Below are 23,150 nucleotides of genomic sequence, written 5' to 3'. Positions count from 1 at the left end.
CAAATAAGCCTTTTGAACCTACCCAATACCAACATTGCAACCTCTACCCAAAGACTCTTCAGATTGGGATGTTGAGAGTGAAAATATGATTTCATGACAAGAAGTCATCACTCAAAGAAGTGTATGTAATACTATCTTGTTTTATCCTCGAGGTTCTTAACTTGTAGACCCGAAGTCAAATATGATGAAATCATTTTCTTGGCCTCAGAATGCCTATCCTTTGAATAGCCATTGACCAAGCCAATATCGCAACCTTTTGAAAGACCTTATCGGATCAATTGGATTGTATACATTGCGAATATCTCCGAACACCTACGGATTGGTTAAGAGAGATAAAATTGAGGGATATCAGAAAAGTCCCCTTTCAATCAAATGAAGGAAAGACCAAATTCATAGATTGAAACAAATCCTTTCTAATGAAGGTCTTCCAAAGGATTATTTCAAGCATTTCTTGAAAGTTTGCAAGCATTTTGCTCAAATACTTCCTTTAAAAGGAAATTTGATTGCCTGAAATGCATTTAATACAAAGAATGCATATTTCAAAATCAGGTTTCAAATAGTTTTTGGTCAACTTAAAATTAAGTTTTCAAATAGTTTGTGGTAAGCTAAAAGAAAAATCACATTTCAAACGGTTTTGATTAATTTCAAAACTACTTTTCAAAATAGTTTTTGGTCAACTAAAAACCTTATCAAGGTTAGTGAAACCTCAAAATCAATAAAACTCACAGTTAAGGCATTCATTGAAGTCTTTCTAAGGTCCTACTAGTGAGGAACCACTAGGCAAAATCCAAGTCCTATTGGCAAGGAGCCTTTAGGCAATTTCCAAAATCCTACGGGTGAGGAATTACATGGCAAGTCTCCAAAATTCAAGTCCTATTTGGCGAGGAGCCACTAGGAAAAACAGATATTCTAAAGGAAATTGCACTTCATAGCCTCTGAGTGATGATTCTCATGAGTGATCGCGATTTTGCAGCTTTGAATATGGTGATTTTTATAGTCTTGCCAAGTGTTCGCAGGTTGTAGCTTTAGAGCTATTGTCACGCCCCGAACCCCATCGAGCTCGTAACATCCCTCTTTGGTCGAATAATGCGACGTCCCAGGAACATCGCCGACGCAACCCAATACATCAGAGTTCAAACAAGGCGGAAACGAGAACATAAACCCTGACAATAAAATCATGGGGTAATAGGGAGAGATAATTCGCCAAACCACCAAACATAACATTACACCTCGATATATATACAATATCGATTCTCATCCATTACACAACCATTAGTCACCTCGAGCACTCGCCAAAATTTCATCAACCTATAATACACATAAAAGCTGGCTTCCACGAATCACGTCAACAACTCCAAAAAGGATACTTCAATAATGATCACCCTACCCTCAGCTAACCCCTACGAACTCTAGATGGTGTTCACTCCGAGTCGGTCTCCTCTGAACTTGAATCTGACTCCCCCTGATTCACCTGCTCTTCTGACGACTCAGAATCTGCCTCAATCTCGATTGGATTATCTATAAGATATTCTACTACTGCATGGTCGGTGTGCATAGGGATACCAAAACGCTGCGGCGGCAGCGGCAGTAGATTCATGGCTTAGGGCGGGGTTCTGAAATAATTTGGTTAAACAACCATGAGACAACTCTCAATAAGTTGACAGCATAAACCCCACTTAAGCTACCACGTATCTCCAGACAGGTCCAAACACCTAATCATTCAATACATACATATCACACACACAAATGTACTTACCTGGGCTCAACCTGCACATTAGTCTCAAATACACGAATTTCAAACCACATACACATTCCAAGCCATTCTCATGCCCAACAGCACATGTCGTGCACACAACAATTCCGAACCCCACATTTCACACTCATTCATGCACTAGTCGTACACACAACAATTCCGAACCCCACATTTCACACTCATTCATGCACTATCACACCATTTTAATTTTCCATATCTTTCCTCGGCCCGCGTAAACACGCCTCAGGCACCACATTCTTATCGCGACCCGCGTAACCACGCCTCAGGCCCGATCTCACTTTCCACTTGCCACATCACACAATCCTATCGCGACCCGCGTAAACACGCCTCAGGCCGGATCACATTCTCACTTGCCACATCACACATTCCTATCGCGACCCGCGTAAACACGCCTCAGGCCCGATCATATTCTCACTTGCCACATCACACTTTTCACTTTCAATTTCTTTCCACGGCTCGCGTAAACACGCCTCAAGCCCCACATTCGTATCACGACCCGCGTAAACACGCCTCAGGCCGGTTCAATTCCCCGTGTAAACACGCCTCAGGGATTAAGTGATCACGCGAACATGCCAACACGCCATATTTTATCTGTACCCCGCGTAAACACGCCTCAGGGCTTTTCAGTGATCACACGCACATCATACGCCTTAAATCTCACACGTTCACATACTCGAGCATTAATTAAATGCACCCAAATGCACCCAATTTAACCATTTCAATTCAGCCCCTAGAACATACAAACACACATTCAAGCATCAATTCCAGTCACGAGAGCAGCAACTATTCAACCTCGACACCCCCACCATTCCGCTCATAAAAATGAACATCTATGGAATCAGGGTAAATTTGGACAGTTTACATAGTGACCGAAATCCCATCAAAATAAATAGTAAACGAACTCCAAAAATTCTAAATTTTGGATATATCATAAAAAACATCTTGTTAAACATTTCTTATGAAGAACACGAAATCCATTTTAATCTTCAACCACGCTTTTTCGTCCCTCGAAACTAAACCAGAATCAGTTCGCTCTAACAGACTGTTTTGCCCACAAAATACATTTCTTTCAACACCCAAATCACCTTGAAAAGATTTGAAATTTTTATATGTCATATAAAAGAAAGTCACCAACAAATTTTGTGAAGGAATTTTATTGAAAATAGATCTGAAAAATTTTATAAAAATTCGGTAAGACAAGAAGGTCGGGATGAACACTGTTCCAGGCAGTTTTAAGACGGTCTGAAAATGGGTTTTTGTGCGATCCAAATGGTCTCTAAAAATTTCAAATTTAAAATATGTTATACTTCAAGATGTTTTTTTTTTTTGGTAAGGGTATACTTCAAGATGTTGGGAGCAACTTTCATGAAGAAAACTTCCTCAAATTCGGCCCACACAATTCTCCACAAAAATAGCAAACCGGACGGGTACAGTAACCGTGAATCCGAGAATCACACCAAACCTCAAGGATTCAAACCCTAATTGATTTCTACCGAATTTCAACCGCCAAAACTCATTTCACTATGTCCAAACTAATATCCAACAACCACATGAACATCCATGAACACAACAAGGGATCAAGCTCTCCTCTAATCCATCTATAATCACTTCCATCAACCCCTAAAACTACACTAAACCGTGTCTAAACGAGTCCGTTAATACCCGATATCCTAAATAGGGTTTAGATTGTAACTTACTTGAAATTTCCAAGCAAGCACAACCTATCCAAGGGCGACAAGGCGGCTGGAACGCGGTGGCTACAGCGGTCCGGCTGAACGGCGGCGATCGGCAACGGCGGCGGTGCAGCCAAGGGGAAGAGGAGGCGGTCGGTCGGTGGGGAAGGGGAGAGAGAGAGTGTGTGAGTCGTGAGAGGGCGAAAGAATGAGGAGAGAGAGAGAAAATGGCTTAATATACTCCAATAATTGTCCCCCTTTTGGCCAAATGACCATCTTGCCCCTCTCTCTACTTTTCAATCGACGGCCACGATTCGTTCTTATCTTGAGATCAACGGCCGAGATCGAATCTTTTCCAAAATATCCAAGGGTAATTTGGGGATTTCACAAAAAGTCCAAGGGCAAAATTGTCTAAAAATTGTCATTTCTAAAGTGAGGGTAAAATTACCAAAATACCCATCCCCATTTATACTTGGCCTTAACAAACTTCCAAGGGTAAAACGGTCATTTTCCATTTCTTGCCGAAATTCGATTTTTTTGAAGGATTCGGACAATTATAAGGCTGATCAGGCTAATAACAACGTCGTCTAAATGTTCTGTCGTGAATTTCTAAATTTTCAATGCTCAACTTGGTCTCTAATTAATGACTAAATTTTAAATAACGCAACTTGAGCATATCTCAGACTAACAGGTGGCTTTTGGGGAAATTCGCACTTTTGACCCGTGGCCGATACTGAATCAAGCCACATTCAAGTTTACTCGGGTCGTGATGACCTCGGTTGTCACTTAATTGCGAGGATCGATCGCTAGTTCCGACGAGCGCGATCGTTTGGTATAGGTTTAGGGTCATTCGTCAGTTCATCTCGTGGTCAAACGGAATCACCCGCGATCCACTAATATGACAGCGGCGAATTGATCCCTAACTATCCTTGGATCGGCCTACTTTGGCTCAAAATGTCACCTCGACAATTCTATGGTCGAAAGTCAATTCACTATCGAGTTTCTTTGGCCTCGCGAATTTAAATCCCCAATTAGCCTTTCCCTAACTGTTAGTATCCCAGAAATGATCAGTTCCGGGCGAGATCTAACTACAAGTACGTTTATAAAATCATCCATTTCATAAATCCCAAGTGGGTAAAATTTCAGAATGTCACAGCTATCACCCTTCGAGTGTTCGCAACCTGTAGCTTTGGATGACTTTTTTGGCCCATAAAACGTCCTATTCATGGTGATTTTTATGGTCTTGCCAAGTGTTCGCAGGTTTGTAGCTTCGGAGCCATCACCCTCTGAGTGTTCGCAACCTGTAGCTTTGGATGACTTTTTGGGCCTAAAGCATGGCCTTGTTATAGTTCTTCTGAGTAATCACGGATTTGTAGCCTCGGAGAATTGACCCTCTGTAAGTGATCACAAACCGTAGCTTCAGAAAACTATTACACAAGTCCTACAGGCAAGGAGCCCCTAGGCAAATTCAAGTTCTACTGATGAGGAACCACTAGGAAAAATTAAAGTCCTACAGGCGAGGAGCCCCTAGACAAATTCAAGTTCTAGTGGTGAGGAACCACTAGGCAAATTCAAGTCTTACTGGTGAGGAACCACTAGGCAAAATTCAAAGTCCTACAGGCGAGGAGCCCCTAGGCAAACTCAAGTCCTACAAGCGAGGAGCCCCTAGGCAAATTCAAAGTCCTACAGACGAGGAGCCCCTAGACAAATTCAAGTCCTACAGGCGAGGAGCCCCTAGGCAAAATCCAAAGTCCTACTGGTGAGGAACCACTAGGCAAATTCAAGTCCTCAGGCAAAGAGCCTCGGGCGTTCATAGTTCGTGAGTTCGTCCTTAAACCACGAAATCATCATAATCATCACTACCATCAATTCATGCCTTTGGATGAGCAACAAAAAAACTCTCACAAACAGGTAAGTTTCTCTCCCTCAATCATTAAGAACCTTTCAAAATGTGTTCCAAACAAATAACCTTTGGATTAGATCACGAATTTCAAAAGCAAAGACCCTAATCAGTTGTTGTGAAATTTCCATTTTATTTTGTTTAGTGAGTCGACTAAAAATTCAGGTGTCACCTTGTCTTTGAGATCAACCTCTAACGAGCTCAATCTCAACAAGGGGCAGTTGTTGACACCTAATTTTTAGCTCATTTTTGTCATATTTTCAAAAATTTCAAAATTAGGTCTAGGGATCTTGGCCAAGCCTAGAAACCTATTTCGAAACCAAAAAATAATTTTTTAGCATTTTTCTGCATTTTTTCTTAATTTCTTTTAGTCAAAATAAGAAAGAAAATCAAGAAAAATAGTAAATGGAATCAGAAAATTCCATAAAATTAGTCATTAGTCTTATTTTAAATCGAATTTCATAAATACATTGTCAATTTTGAAAAATATCAATCGGGTATATGTTTTTCCCAAAATTGGGCAAAATTAAACCCAAATTGAACCAAAAATGAAATTAAATTTTTTCTCGTCATTTTTAAATCACAGTGTCTTCACAACAATTGATTTTGGGACCTTGAATTGCATAATGGTCGGTCCAATTGCACAATTTGACATAAAAATAAAAAATCCCCAAAATTTGATTGAAAATTAAGAATTTTTAACCCAAATTGGGAATCGTGGCCAATATGAAATTTTCGAAATGTGAGACCATCATTTCTAGGGTTAATCAGATGTGGGTAATTCAATTTTGGCATCAATTTTTCCTAATCAGGTCATTAGGACATCAAATTGAACAAAACCCTATTAACCCGAGTACAAAAATGAGAAAATCTTGGGCTCAATTACAATAAAAATTGGAGAAAATTATATATTTGGATTCAGAATATGATGGGGAATCCAATTTTGGGATTTAATTTGAAAAAATCGATCGAAATTGAGTCCAATTTGGGTATTTGGTCAAAATCGGAACTGCCGGGTCGGGCGGGTCAACCCAACCCGACCCGAACAGTTCATCTCCTTCGCCTAGTTTGTTCTAAACACGATGAAACCCAGAAAATTCCCGCTCGTGCCCATATGTTTGTCGATTTAATCCAAGAGTTCGAGCACGTGTTAATCGATATTTCCAGCTGGATAATTATGATCTGGCACCGGTTAACGACCCCAACCGATTAGAAATCAGTTCTAACGAATTTCGGGCGGGGATTTTTTATGAACAAAAACGAAAAAGAACTGAAATTTTGAAGAGAACCTGTTCGACGAAATTCCGAAGCGAGAGAAGGGAGAGAAACAGAGAGAAAACGCTTGGAATCTAAGGAGAGAAAGGAGTAGAGATATCCCTGGTCGAGTGATCGGTGCCGGTTGATTGAACGGCACCGACAAATCGACCGTTTTGGGAGGATTTCCTCCTCGGGTGAACCAAGAGGAGGCTGATCGGGAAGGCCTGAAACCAGACGTTTTCCAGCGTATACTGACCTGTTCCGGCGAAGCTGCGGCCACCGAATTTAAGACCAAGTGTCGAGGAACGAGACTGCAGGCGTGGATTACCTCAACAATTTCGTTTAATCGTTGGACGAAGCAGGTAAAAATCGTTCACGATCAATTTTGTCAAAAATTTTCTAGAATTTGATTTTGTTTTCAATGTGCATGTTTGAGTGATTTTATTGACGAATCTTAGTATTTTGATGTTCATTACTAGTTTCTAATCATGTCTTGCTTGTTTGATTGCATTTGAATGACTGAAAACGCATCAAATCGAGTTGGCCACATATGAGAATCCCCTCGCCGGAGCTGCTTTTGCCTCGTCAGAGCGTCGCCGTGACCATAGGTCACACAAGTCAGTCTTTCTCTTACCTTGTTTGATGTCTTGATGTTATTTTGAACGAGATAGACGGCTAGGACGGTGTAGATTAAGGATCTAAGTTCTCGAAATATTGATTTTGGTTAGTCTAGGTTAACGTTTTTGAACTCGGTTCTTGCCGACCGGCGGAGGTCCGGCGGAGGTCCGGTTGGTCTAGTTCAATATCTGGTAACATGGAGAATATCCAGAACTAAAAATCAACTCCGGAACACCACCGGAAGGTCGCTGGATTTCAATCCGAAGTCGCGGCCTTGAAAACTTGAAATGTGGAATCATGCACACCAACTGTTCGCAGAAATGCCACAATAAAAAAGGGTCAAAATGGTGCCGTTTTGGGCGTGCCGTGCCCGCCGGAGGAGGTGACCGGCGTCGGCGCCGGCGACGCCCGGTTCAGTCAGGCCGAACCGGGTCTAACCGGGCCGATCCGGTTCGTTTTCCCCGGCGGGAAAATTCAAAAAAATAATAATAATAATAAAAAATCCAAAAATCAAATAAAAAATAAAAAAATCAGAAAAATAAAAAAGTAGAAAATCAGAAAAAAAAATCATAAAAAAATTAGAAATTTTTTTAGAAATTAAAAAGAAATTACAGAAAATTCAGAAAAATCCAAAAATTTTCAGAAAATTCATAAAAATTCGGAAATTCGGAAAATACAAATAAAATTTTAAAAAATTTTGGAAAATCAATAAAAAAATTGGAAAGTTGGAAAATTAATAAAATTTCCAGAAAATCATAAAAAAAATCAGTTGGTTTAAAAAAAATTTCTGAAATTTTTTTTTTTTTACGGGTTAGTGTGAGCTTATCCATGCTGTTATGCACAAGCTTGTCGCGCCACGATCTCGCGTGCTAGAATGGAGGTATTTTTCTACACGAGTCTCTCCCAAACCATACCTCACGTGACAGCGGGGTAAATTTGATCTAAATTTAAACTTGGAGTCGCCACTAGTCATTTATGGTAGGTTGACTAGAAACCTAATCGAGGTACGGGAGAAGTACCACGATCCTACGAATCAGAGATTCTAGGTAAGGGACTTGGTTACGTTAACAATCCCAAATTGAGACCATTAACGCCCTTTCGGTACCTAAGAACGATATGGCATGTCTAACGTGTCACACGGATTCCTAAGGTCAATTCACTAATCTAATCATGAACAAACAATTAAGCACCCAAAAATTAAATGCGCAAACAATGGCAAATCAATCATAGCAACCCTAATTTGGCCACTAAAAATGAGAATCAAGTAAAACACACAAACCTTAATGAAGCTCTAATAGCTTGTTCATTTCATGATTTACACATTTTTAGGGTTTTAGGGTTTTTTAGGAGCTTTAACCCTTAAATTTGGAATTTTCCAAAAATGCCACTTATGCACTTCCAAAAATTCAAATTTCACGTTTTATGACTGGCCACGATGATTTTGGACATTTCTGTGAATTTTCAAATTTTTTGAAAATTTTTTCTTTTTTTGATTTTTTTTTCGGAAAAATTTTTAAACCGAGAACTGATTTTTTTATGATTTTCTGGAAATTTTATGAATTTTCCAATTTTTCAATTTTTTATTGATTTTCCAAAAAATTTTAAAATTTTTATTTTGTATTTTCCGAATTTTCGGAATTTTTATGGATTTTTTGAAAATTTTTGGATTTTTCTGAATTTTCTGTAATTTTTTTTTCTGAATTTCTAAAAAAATTCTAATTTTTTATGATTTTACTGATTTTCTTTTTTTTTTCGATTTTTCTGATTTTCTTTTTTTTTTATTTGATTTTCGGATTTATTTTTTATTTTTTATTTTTTATTATTTTTTGAATTTTCCTGCCGGGGAAAACGAACCGGAGTGGCCCGGTTCGACCCGGTTCGGTCTGACCGAACCAGACGTCGCCGGCGCCGGTCGCCGATCACCCTCTCCGGCGGGCACAGCACGCCAAAACGGCGCTGTTTTACCCTATGTTCGTTGGGGCATTTTCACAAACAGGTGGTGTGCACAATTTCCAGTTCAGGGTTCTTAAGGCCGCAACTTTGGCTCACCGTCGGCGACCTTCCGGCGACCTTTTGACCTTTCTGATTAATCCATGATGAAGTCCATGTTACCTATTACCAATCTAGCCTAATTTTTATGCCGTCGGACGTTCGCCGGCCGGCGAAAAACCGATTGGAAAATGTCAATTTACTATTATTCCCGGCCTAACATTACCAGAGGCTCCGAGTTCCTATTTTCATCGCCCTAGCCATCTACATCGATTAAAATAATTTCCAGAACATCAAACAAGGTAAGAATAAACTGACTTGATAAGCCTATGGCCTCGGCGATGCTCCGGCGAAGCTTCGGGGTTTCCGGCGAGGGGGTTTAATGGTGAGGCCGACTCGGTTCATGCATTTTTAGTACCCAAAAACACAATCAAACAACACGAAAATGAGTAGAAACTAATAATGAACATCGAAATGCCAAGATTCATCAATGAAATCACTCAAAAATGCACATCAAAACCAAATTCTGGAAAATTTTTGAAAAAAAAAACTGATCGTGAACGATATTTACCTGCTTCGTTCGATGATCAAACAAAATTTTCGAACTGAGCGGTGCCCCGAGGGTTGTTCTCTGATACCCGGTCTTCACCCTAGCGGCCTTGGATTCGCCGGAACAGGTCTGAATCGACTGAACCGAGCTTGTTTTTCAGGCGTTCCCGGTCAGCCTCTTCTTGGTTCACCCGAGGAGGAAATCCTCTCAAAATGGTCGATTCGCTGGCGCCGTTCAATCAACCGACGCCGATCACTCGACCTGGGGGATCTCTACTCTTTTCTCTCTCTAGATTTCAAGCGTTTTCTCTCTGTTTCTCTCTCCTCTCCCTCTTCGGAATTTCGTCGAACAGGTTCTCTCTTGTTCTTCAGTTTTTTTCTATTTTTGTTAATCAATTTCCCGCTCAAATTCGGTTGGAACCGACTTCCAATCGGTTTGGGGTCGTTAATCGGTGCCAGCTGGACATTTTCTAGCTGGAAAAATCAATCAGAACGTGCTCAAATAACTGGAAATGATTGACGAAGTCGTGGGTTTGAGTCGACTTTTCTGGGTTTAATTTGGTCTGGGCAAAGTCGAGTAAGGAAGATGAACTGTTCAGGTCAGGTCGGGTTGACCCGTCCGACCCAGCAGTTCCAGTTTTAACCAAACACTCAAATTAGACTCAATTTCAACTGATTTTTTCAAATTAAACCCCAAAATTGGATTCCCCATCATATTCTGAACCCAAAGATATAATTTTCCCCAATTTTTATTGTAATTGAGCCCAAGATTTTCTCATTTTTGTACTCGGGTTAATAGGGTTTTGTTCAATTTAATGTCCTAATGACCGATTAGGCAAAATTGATGCCAAAATTGAATTACCCACATCTGATTAACCCTAGAAATGATGGTCTCATATTTCGAAAATTTCATTTTGGGCACGATTCCCAATTTGGGTTCAAAATTCGTAATTTTCAATCAAATTTTGGGGATTTTTTATTTTTATGTCAAATTGTGCAATTGGACTGACCATTATGCATTTCAAGGACCCAGAATCAATTATTGTGAAGACACTATGTTTTAAAAATGACTAGAAAAACTTTAATTTCATTTTTGGTTCAATTCGGGTTTAATTTTGCCCAATTTTGGGAAAAACATATACTCGATTGAGATTTTCTAAAATTGACAATGTATTTATGAAATTGGATTTAAAAGAAGACTAATGACTATTTTTATGGAATTTTCTGATTCCATTTACTATTTTTCTTGATTTTCTTGCTTATTTTGAATAAAATAAATTAAGAAAAAATGCTAAAAAATGCTAAAAAATTATTTTTTGGTTTAGAAATAGGTTTCTAGGCTTGGCCAAGATCCCTAGACCTAATTTTGAAATTTTTGAAAATATGACAAAAAGGAGCTAAAAATTAAGTGTCAACAACTGCCCCTCTTTGAGATTGAACTCGTTAAAGATTGATCTAAAAAATAAGGTGACACCTGAATTTTTAGTTGACTCACTAAACAAGATAAAATGGAAATTTCACAACAACTGATTAGGGTCTTTGCTTTTGAAATTCGTGATCTAATCCAAGGTTCTTTTTTTGGAACACATTTTGAAAGGTTCTTAATGATTGAGGAAGAGAAACTTACCTGTTTGTGAGAGTTTCCTTGTTGCTCATCCAAAGGCATGAATTGATGGTAGTGATGATTATGATGATTATTCTGATTTCGTGGTTTAAGGACGAACTCACGAACTATGAACGCCCGAGGCTCTTCGCCTGAGGACTTGAATTTGCCTAGTGGTTCCTCACCAGTAGAACTTTGGATTTTGCCTAGGGGCTCCTCGTCTGTAGGACTTGAATTTGTCTAAGGGTTCATCGCCTATAGGACTTTGAATTTGCCTAGGGGCTCCTCGCCTGTAGGACTTGAATTTGCCTAGTGGTTCCTCACCAGTAGGACTTGAATTTACCTAGGGGCTCCTCGCCTATAGGACTTTGAATTTTGCCTAGTGGTTCCTCACCAGTAGGACTTGAATTTGCCTAGAGGTTCCTCACTAGTAGAACTTGAATTTGCCTAGGGGCTCCTCGCTTGTAGGACTTTAATTTTGCCTAGCAGTTCCTCACCAGTAGGACTTGAATTTACCTAGGGGCTCCTCACCTGTAGGACTTGTATAATAGTTTTCTGAAGCTACGATTTACGATCACTTATGGAGGGTCAATTCTCCGAGGCTGCGAATCCGCGATCACTCGGAAGAACTATAACGAGGCCATACTTTAGGCCCAAAAAGTCATCCAAAGCTACAGGTTGCAAACACTCAGAGGGTGATGGCTCCGAAGCTACAAACCTGTGAACACTTGGCAAGACCATAAAAATCACCATGAATAGGCCGTTCTATGGGCCAAAAAAGTCATCCAAAGCTACAGGTTGCGAACACTCGGAGGGTGATAGTTCCGAAGCTACAACCTGCGAACACTTGGCAAGACTATAAAAATCACCATATTCAAAGCTGCAAAATCGCGATCACTCATGAGAATCATCACTCAGAGGCTACAAAGTGCAATTTGCTTTAGAATATCTATTTTGCCTAGTGGCTCCTCACCAAATAGACTTGAAATTTGCCTAGTGGCTCCTCGCCAAATAGGAATTGAATTTTGGAGACTTGCCATGTAATTCCTCACCCGTAGGATTTTGGAAATTGCCTAAAGGCTCATTGCCAATAGGACTTGGATTTTGCCTTGTGGTTCCTCACCAGTAGGTCCTTAGGAAGACTTTAATGAATGCCTTAACTGTGAGTTTTTGGGATTTTGAGGTTTCACTAACCTTGGTATGGTTTTTAGTTGACCAAAAACTATTTTGAAAAGTAGTTTTGAAATTAATCAAAACTGTTTGAAATGTGGTTTTTCTTTTAGCTTACCACAAACTATTTGAAAACTTGATTTTAAGTTGACCAAAAACTATTTGAAACCTGATTTTGAAATATGCATTCTTTGTATTAAATGCATTTCAGGCAATCAAATTTCCTTTTAAAGGAAGTATTTGAGCAAAATGCTTGCAAACTTTCAAGAAATGCTTGAAATAATCCTTTGGAAGACCTTCATTAGAAAGGATTTGTTTCAATCTATGAATTTGGTCTTTCCTTCATTTGATTGAAATGGGACTTTTCTAATATCTCTCAATTTTATCTCTCTTAACCAATCCTTAGGTGTTCGGAGATATTCGCAATGTATACAATCCCATTGATCCGATAAGGTCTTTCAAAAGGTTGTGATATTGGCTTGGTCAATGGCTATTCAAAGGATAGACATTCTGAGGCCAAGAAAAGGATTTCATCATATTTGATTTCGGGTCTACAAGTTAAGAACCTCGAGGATAAAACAAGATAGTATTGCATACACTTCTTTGAGTGACGACTTCTTGTCATGAATCATAATTTCACTCTCAACATCCTAATATGAAGAGTCTTTGGGTAGAGGTTGCAATGTTGGTATTGGGTAGTCTCAAAAGGCTCAATTGTTTTTGAATTTAGGGTTTTTGTGAAACTGGTGATCTTCTTGGCATCACCACCCTTTTTCTTTGTCCACTGGGGATCTTTTCTTATCATGAACACAAGAGTCCCCTAAATTTTCATCGATATCTTTTCAATCACTGATTTGTTGTGACTTTTGATTTTTCACAACTTTTGCTTTGCTTTTTGGCTTGATTTTTGTCATTCTTTTTTTTTTGAATGTTTTTCTTTCTTTTCTTTTGCTCATTTTTCTGGGCATTGGCCTTACTTTTACCAGGCACACTGCTTTTTCATGCCCCACACTCCTTTGTCCTTGATCTTTTTGCATTCTAAGGACTCTGTGTTCTGCCCTTTTGCTTTCTAATTATTAAAGTGGATCATATGCTCATGCTCCAGTGCGAAGAGATGATCATCAACTTGGGGTTCTGAAATGAATATTCAGGCTCAATTGGGCTTTGTCAAAGGTAATGTGTTTGGGTATAAGAAATGAAGTGCTTTTCTTCTTCTTGGGATATTTTGAGCTTCCATATAACTTCATGTGAAGTTATCTTAGAAAGATTGATGCAAGAGTATGCAATAAAATCTTTCTTGATCCTATTCTCCATAGCTATCAATCCACAAATCTCCTGATTTGCCCCAATGTGGGGTGGTTCTTAATAGGGTTATTTTGGGGAAAACTTTTCGACTATTTTGGCTCAAATTTGGTTTGCAAGGGATAAGCATGTGTTTGGGATAGTGAAATGATTGCCTTTCATCATTTCAATCCATGTAATCATTGCGAATATCCCCTATTTCCTTCGGATGAGTTTTTTTCACTCATTTCAACACTTTGACTTTGAGTGTATAGGGGACGTGTTTGGATATGGCTTACCTTTCATCATTTGAAGGTCTTTCATTTGATTTTATCCAAACTTTTTCTCTGAAATTTTTCATGACTTTCGTCAAAACTTCCTTTTTAAGGAATTTTGATGCGTAATGCATGCTCAAAGAATGTGTGTTTGAAAACTTTTTGTTTAAAGCACTTTTGAGGTAATCTTTGAAACAATCTTTCATGTTAATCCGCTTGGGGAAAAGAAGTTTCATTTTTCCAGAAAATTAACCTCTTCGAGACCCAAATTTACGAGTTAAGGATACTTACCTGATCGGCTTGCCAGGATCCCTGCAAAAGTTAAAGCACAATATCAAAATAGGTTCTTGTTTTGTTCATTTCAATTTGAAACGATACAACCAACCTCTTGATTGTTCTGATTTGAATATCCACGAAGGATTGTTTCTTTGATCTCTTGTTTTGATTTCTCCCACTTGGGGAGGTTGAATTTCTTTTCATAAGAATGAACTTTTTAGGGTTCGAATTCATGAGTTAGGGATACTTACCTAATCGGTTTGATGAGATCCCTGTAAAATTAAAACCCAGTGTTAACATTGGTTCAAGCATTGTTCATTTCAGATTGAAACGATACAACCAACCTCTTGTTGGTCTTGTCTTGATCATTCATGAAAGATTCTCTCTTTTGATCTCTTCTCCCAGTTTCCCTAGGGATGGTAAAAGGGAAAAGTACGTTAGAAAGCAACATTGAGAAAAGTGAATTTGAGAATGACACTTCCCTTTTTTTTTCAACTCCATTGAAGGATTTTAGAAGTCTTGAGTCATCTCAGATTTCCTTTTGTCATATCCTACAAAATGAACGAACATGTTCTATGGAATGCATGATATGCATGATATGCACATGTTATAAAGGGTGCCAATCTTGTTTTTGAATTGTTCAACTTCATTTCATGAGTAGAACGTCTTGACAGCATCTAGAATGAATTTGATGCATGAGGTTTTATGAAAAACCATTTTGAAAAATTATTTTGAAATCAGTTTTGAAAGGACCAAGATGATAGAGCTAGTCCTCATATCCTTGGACATCATTGCTCTTAAAACCTGTTTTCACAATTAGGAGTCATATAGAAACCCAAAACCTCACGCCTCACGAGTGAGAACGATATTCATCATCGATTTGGGTTTGTTTCCATATGTCCTTAACAAAACATCAAACACTTTTATTGAATTGAAAAGCGTGATCACAACTATACTGACAAGAATGAAAATTGTAACTAAGCCGAAATTGCAAACAACATCAATACGAAGCAGAAAAATTGTAAAAGCAACAATAAGGAAAGGGTTCAAGAGAATCTTCCTACTCCAGTGCGTAGGTATTTTCGTCTTCAGTTATAGCAAGATAGACTCTTTTTCTGCATGTAAATTTTCTTATGAAAGTAGTTTGGAAGGTTCAGGAAAATTTTCTCTGATATGAATATGATGATAGGGTAGCTTTCTAGCTTTACCCTTCCACGTTGATGGGTTAATGGTTCGATCACCTCGGCTTTCACGGCCTTCATGATTCTTTTGACCTTGGCCTCGGCCTCCATGGTGATTACTAGTGACTTCATACCCCACCCCATACATTTTCTTTGTGCCAAATGGGATAATGGGTTCTTTAATTCCTTGCGCTTTTGTCCCAAGTCCATCATCAAGGTTGAATCCATATTGGCATAATACTTTTCCAGACATAATAGACGATGCCGAAAGTTCCGGAGACTTCATGATACTACTAGCGGGAATTTGTATCATAAAAATTATCTCAAAGGAATGATAGCTGGGCTCTTCTTTTATCTCAGGCTCGACATAAGGTATGTCACTTTCCTTGTAAGTGGTGAAGTCCGTCTCCCCGTGCACGGTAATCATTTTACCATTGATAACGAATCTAACTTTTTGATGAAGACTAGAAGGAATGGCGCCAGCCATATGAATCCAAGGCCTCCCCAGCAGTAGGTTGAAAGTCCTTGGAATGTCTACCACTTGAAAATCGATCAGGAAAGGCACAGGGCCCATATTTACTTCCAGCTCAATGTCACCGATAACATCTTTCTTCATCCCATCGAACGAACATACAGTCACCTTTGAAGGCTTAACGAACTCTTCATTAATTCCTAGACGATGCAGCGTGCTTAATGGACACAAATTAAGTGCGGAGCCATTATCAATCAGCACGCGGGATACTTCCTTGCCCCGGCATTTGACGGCAATATATAAGGCCTTGTTATGTGAACGACCATCCATCGGAAAATCTTCGTTAGAAAAAGCTATATGATCTTTCAAAAGAATAGCCCCGACGAAATCTTCTAGTTGCACCTCGTTGATCGTTTCGGGAACATGTACTTCATTAAGAAGCTTCATAAGCACCATTTTGTGGCTTTCTGAGGTTTTGAAAAGATCCAGTAATGAAATTTGTGCTGGCATCTTCCTCAATTGCTCAATTACCTCATATTCACTTGTCCTCATGACTGACAACAACTGCTTGACATCTTCTTTAGTTACTCCTTTCTTTTAGTGCTCACCTTCTTTTGGGACATAACATCTTCCCGATTTGGTTATTGCATCAACTTCTTTAGGCGTGTAGTCCCATGGTACACATTTGGTATCAAATTTCTCCTTTGGAGGCAAAGTAATGATCACAGGTCGAACCTCTTTCTCTTCGATCTTTAGTTGACCAATTGGGAGCTCAATGGTAATTGGTTCAACATGTTCCTTCTCTTCCTCAAGCCTATCCACTTCATCAAAATTAATCAATAGTGGTGTAATCATGGACACCATGCTTTTGTCAGCTTCAATAGTATTCATTCCACCCCAACTACCAGGCACGATATTTTCATCTTTGGATGCCCACGAAGGTGGTGTGTATTTGACACGGTAGTTATACCGGCCATTGTCTTGTCCCAGATAATCCACAATCTCGCCTTATTTTCGTGCTTTGCGAACAAATCGTCTATCTCCTTGGCGAGCCTTTTTCTTCATTTTCTCATCTTGATCTTCTTTCTCCTCAAGACTTAATTCGTTGATTGGGATTTCATCTATGCCTCCCCATCCATCAGGCACAATAGTTTTGTTTTTAAAAGCCTAGGGTGGAGGTGTGTACTTAACACGGAAGTTGTATTTTCCACTGTCTTGATCAGGGAGGTCTACAGTGTCACCTTGCTCAAGCGATGTTTGGGTAAATCACCTTTCACCCCGCCGAACCCTTTCTTTTTGCTCTTCAAATTGATCCACTTCATCACCGGATGGAGTCTCATTTTGTCTGCTGAGCTCATCGTCCATGCCACCCCAACCATCGGGCATAATCACTTCACTTTTAAAAGCCCACTGTGGTAGAGTATACTTTACTTGGAAGTTGTATTTGCCAGAATCTTCTCCCAAGTTATCTATAATTTCCCCTTTTAAGAATGCTTCACGATGAAAGCGAGCATCTCTTTGTCGAGCAGTCTTTAATTTGGCCTCATATTCATCATCATCAGGCCTTGTTGTTTCTCCCTCTGTAAGGACCATATTTACCACATTGTGCTCAGGAAGAGGGTTCTGATGCACATTTGGCTCTGGCTCTTGAAAACTTAATATCTTCTTGTCTATGAGTTGCTGAACTTTGTATTTCAAGACTATACAATTGTCCACATCGTGCCCTCTTTCTCCCACGTGATATGTGCAAGTCTTTGACTCATCGTACTAGGGGAACCTTGCAGGATTATCTCTTGGCACTTCTTTGGCCACCAAATGCCTTTCCAACAGCATCGATAGTAATTTCGACAGGGGCCGTGGTAACGGAGTGAATTGTCTTACGGGTCTTTTCTTCGGCTCAAACTGTTTTGGATTTCTCTAAGGGACGTTAGACTGTTTTGGGAATGAAGCCTGATTAACATTGGGGCTAGAAACCATAGCCACGTCACGTACAGGTTCTTTATCCTTTCTTCCAGGATACGATCTCCGTGCTGTCACTTCTTGAGATTTCTTTTCCTTCAACGACCATTCGATTCTTTCACCGACCTTCACCAACATGGTGAATGTTTGGCAGCCCGATATATGCAGCTTGTCATAATACTCAGTTGGTAACGACTTCAAGAAGAGTTCAATAAGCTCATCCTCATTTATAGCCGGTTTAACTTGTGAGACTACAGCTTTTCACCTTTGAGCGTAGGCTCTGAATCTTTCGCTTCTTCGTTTCTCGGTTCTGACTAAGTCCTCCTGGGTTGGAAGTACTTCGATATTGAATTTGTATTGGCGAAGGAATTCTCCCGCCAAATGATCCCATTCGGTAAAATCTTCTATGTCGAGAGCGGTATACCATGCCAGGGCTGCTCCCTTCAAACTATCTTGAAATGTGCTGATAAGAAGTGGCATATTATCTGAATATCTTGCCATCTTGCGGAGGTACTATTTCAAATGGCTTTTAGGATAGCCAGTTCCATCATATTTATTCACGAACTCCAGTTATTTGTAGTTTTCTGGAACCACCATCTCTGCGTAAGGCGAGAATTTATCGAACCTTTGAAGCTCATAGCCCTGACTTGCTAGAAATTCTTTAATTTTGGCCAATCTCTTGGCCTCTTCTTCATCATTTGTTTTGGATGCTTTCTTGGTTTGATCATCCTCTTCCAAATTCACTATCTCAGGCATAGTCTTTGGAGGATTTTCTTGAACCGGTTCTTTGTTTCTGATTGGGTCTTCAACTGGTGTTTCAGTAGCATTTGAAGTTCCTACATTTGGAGTAGTAGGGTAAGACCCTCGAGATGCGAGAATAAAGGCCTTCATTTCCGCCATCATGGCAGCCATTTGCGTCATCTGGTTCTCCACTTCAGCTAGTCGAGTGCGAGTTTCGTCCTCGGCCATTTTAATTTGTAAACGGGTTCGGGGTCTTTTGCCTTCCGTTGCTAGAAAACCTGTCTTCATGAAAACCATCGGGATATTAGAATTGGTGAAATGAATATGAAAACCTACATTCTTTTAATTGTATGGTTTCTTGTGATTAACAAGGATAAGAACTTTTATACAAGTCTTAGCCTTGCACAAAACTTCTCATCAATGTTTTTCTCAAGCGATCATACAATTCAAAGAATCGTAATCCATGGTGATCCTTCTTTTTAATCATGTTTTGAATTTATCCAAATAGATTTTGAAAAATGAGTATTTCATATAAAATCCAAGATTGCTTTTACAAAATGATTTTAGACTCGAATGGAAATTCTAAATCATCCAAGTCTAGGCTTCTTGCTAACTAAGGTAGCTTCCGCCCCGTGGTAATACTTCTATTCTCTGATTTGAGATTCCCATTCTTCGACATTAATCACGACTTCTTCGGGGATATAAGGCTCAACTCCAGGCACGTGTGGAACAATGTATTCTGGGACATACTCCTCTTCGGGATCCGTTATAATGCTCAATGGAATGTACGGCTCCACATGAATTGGTCGTTTACTTTCCATCCACTTGATGTATTCCTTGGATGCCATATAAATCTCCATGTCTCCTTCCAAGTTCTTTGGCCATTCCACTACTTGTGAAGGTGAATTATCCAAAGAAAGGATAATTTTGTGAACTTTGGTTTGAAGGTCTTTCTTCTCTTCTTCGGGTATAATTCCACTTGGGATGTCAAAAGCAAACTCTTCGGGGTTCCATACCGGTGGGACTTGTTGAAGCATCCAAAATTGTCTGACAACTCTCAAGGGACAATAGACGGCTCCCCCATTCAGCCCGAGTAATGGTATCGCGTTCCCTTCTTGGCTTGTAATCCTTGCCTTGCTAATCTTTGGCCAACTGATCCGCCATTGGATTTGATTAGGAGTTAAGGCTCTAATGAAATTGACCCAATCTAAAAAAGATTGTTTGGGCAATTTGTGTTGAATACGAAGGTATCGTTCTATGGGATTTATCGTTGGGCAAATATCACGAATACTCATGGAATGACACTTTGGTCGAATATGTGAGATGAACCATAGAGATAGGAGACCCGTAGAAGCTTGAAAGATTCCCTTCCCATGATTTTGGTATGTGTTTAAGGAGATGATGGTTTGGGCAAGAAGCATATTAGAACAATCCCATTTAAGACATGCTTGTCTTGCGATCACAGCCACTAAAGGGTCTAATCCCGTTCTAGACACGGGGAATATAATAAAGCCTAAGAAAGCTAGAATGAAAACCCGAGCCGAAGTGTTTTCCATTTTCCTAGGAAGTTTGGAAAAATTGGCTATTAGAATGGATAATGGAAATCTACCCGTGTTTGACTTGATTAACTTTTCAATTTTGGAAGTTTTGAGATTAAGGAATTCTGCAAGAATGCTTATGGGATTAAGTCCAACGGGTGGCTCTATGACCCTAGGCTTGGAATCAATTCCAATGGCGGCTTGATATTCTTCCAAAGTCGGTGTGTGACATCCTGAATTCGACCCACTTTCGTGATCAATGAAATGGATATGTATTTCTCATTTCGTTTTAGTAAGTCTCGTCCGGAATTGATCACTCTCGGGATACTGACCAATAGGGAATGGCTAACTAGGAAAACGGTACGTGGATCCGAGAACTCGACCGTGAATCGACCTTCGATTCCGAGGAATGACGAGGAAATATTTTGGGCCAATGTGGGACGATCCAAGGAGGGCGACGGATTTGGTTTTCCAACGACGTGTGATCGGATCGCGGGTGATTCCGCAGGACCGAGAGTACGCATAGCGAACGAACCTAAACCTACTCCGAACGATCGCGACCTCCGGAACTAGCAATAAATCCTCGCGTTCTCTTGGGAATCGAGACCGTCACGACTCGAGTAATCCTAAGTCGATACGCGTAACCCCTAAAAAGCACCCCGTTAGTGTGAGATGCTAAAATCGCATTTGAGCGAAATTGATTGTTGAATTGAATCCGGACTTGAGTGTCGAATTCCACGGATGTACGCAACTATTTTGCAAGGACGGCGTCGTATTAGTGTGGCCAATCATATTTGGGATCGGTATGGTCGAAAAATAGATTTTTGGACCGGGAGTGGAAAATTACCATTTTGCCCCTGAGCCATATGCATTAATTCCAAATTATTGGAGGGTATTTTGGACTTGTTCAGCCCCATTAGTGGCCGAAAATCATGGACAATAAAGCCCCCACCACTCTTGCTCATTCCCCATTTCACCCATAGATATTTTGGTCTAGAATCAATCTTAGCCCTTAGATGTGGATAGAGTTGATTGGCCTTCAAATTTCAACCATTGGATTGGCTTATTAGTGGGGTGGTTAGATTGGTAATTGTGAGTGGAGTAGTTCACCAACTCCCACTCAAGCTTTGATTAAAACACTCCCATTCTCTCTCTCTCCCTCATTTCCCCACCTTGGCCGGCCATCACCTTCCCCCACTCTCTCTCCATTCTCTCTCCATCCACATGAGAAGCCAGCCCCCGCCGGAGCACCACCAGCTGCGATCGTACAGCCATCGAAACCGCATGCCGCCACCGACCGCGCGACCACCTCGCGTCATCACCACCACTACTCGACCGTCTCACCCTTGCCATCTCTCTCCCTCATCCTCATCACCACCACCAACCCCCACCTTGACCGCATAGCCGCCGCCCAAGTGCTGCCGTCCGAGCACCGCCGATCGCCCGCTGCCACGTGTCACCACCGCCGCCACCCTCAACCTTCCCCTCTCTATTTCCACGCCTCACCACCATCACCAGCAACCCCCTTCGCCGCCTTGCCCAGCCGCAAGCCGCCAGCCTTGCCGCCGCTGCCGATCGCCGCCGAAGCTCCACTGGTCCGACGTGAACCAGCACCGCCCAGCCCATCTTTCTCCTTTGTTCGGCCTCATTTGGAGCTTAGGATTTGGGTGAGTGGAAACCCTAAACCCTAATTAGGATTTTGTGCACTTTTAGGCAAGTTTAGGGGTTAATTAGGGTATTTTAGGGGTTGTTTTAGGGCCAATGATTAGGGCTGATCATGTGGTGATTTTGGTGGCCTAGTGTGGTGATTTGAAGGTGATTTAGAGGCCTAGAAGAGTCTGGTTAATGGCTGGTTGGTTTAGACTTGATTGGACCGGGTGTTGCTAATTGATGGTTTAAATGCGATTTGCCATGTGTGATTGGTTGGACCATGTGGTGGCTAACTTGTACGTGGTTTGGGATTAATTGTGTGATGCCATGTTGGTACTTGGTGTGGCCGAAGGATGAGGGACATGGTGGACCATAGGCTCGTGAGATTTTAATGATTTAATTGCATGATTGTTATGTGCCAAGCTGTGGATCGTGGCTAAATTATTTTGATTGGTGAATTGGGCATGTTGATATGTTGAATTGAATGATTATTGTGGATTCAATTGATGCCCCAAGTGTTGGATGATATGGCCAAGATTTGTGCATAATGAGTGTTGGCGTGTTATGTGAATCATGCGAGTTGCACGAGTGGCATTGAGCATGTGATCACCTAAATTGCCCTGAGGCGTCGTTTACGCGGCGTTCAGATAATAATTGGTGGAATGTGTATGTGTGGTCACATAAACCCTGAGGCGTCGTTTACGCGGGGTATTGAACCCTTCCTGAGGCGTTTAATGCGGGACGATGCCCGGTTTACCGGAAGATGGCCAACCTGAGGCGTCGTTCACGCGGGTTTGTCATGAACCTAATGCGTTTAACGCGGGTCGGACATTAATTGGAAAGTGTTGGACCTGATGCGTTTAACGCGGGTCGGAGATTAAATGGGAAATTGGCACGTGTGCGAAGTGTGCATTAATGAGTGCAAGCATGTGCATGGCAAGTATGTGTGGTCAAGTGACGATGTGTACATACCATCATTGGTTTCGGTATTATTATTATGTGCCTAACCTGCAGGGTTGACAATATGTTTGATTTGGGCCCGAGGGCCTAAGTCGTTTGAGTACTGGACTGTTTGTTTGGTTGGTTGCGTGTCTGGAGGTGCATGTTAGCCTAGTTTAGGTTTAGGGGGCCTACTTGCTGAGATACGTTCTCACTGTTGTTAAAACCCAATATTTCAGACCCCCAGCCTTGAGGATGGCAGGCGTACCGTTACGTTTTGGGATCCCGGACCGTATAGACCGTTC

This window comes from Syzygium oleosum, unplaced genomic scaffold (assembly GCF_021117445.2).
Source record: "Syzygium oleosum isolate NSW1041296 unplaced genomic scaffold, Sole_v2.1 Sole_v2.45, whole genome shotgun sequence".
In the NCBI taxonomy this organism is placed as follows: Eukaryota; Viridiplantae; Streptophyta; class Magnoliopsida; order Myrtales; family Myrtaceae; genus Syzygium; species Syzygium oleosum.
This window is presented reverse-complemented; position numbering follows the sequence as displayed.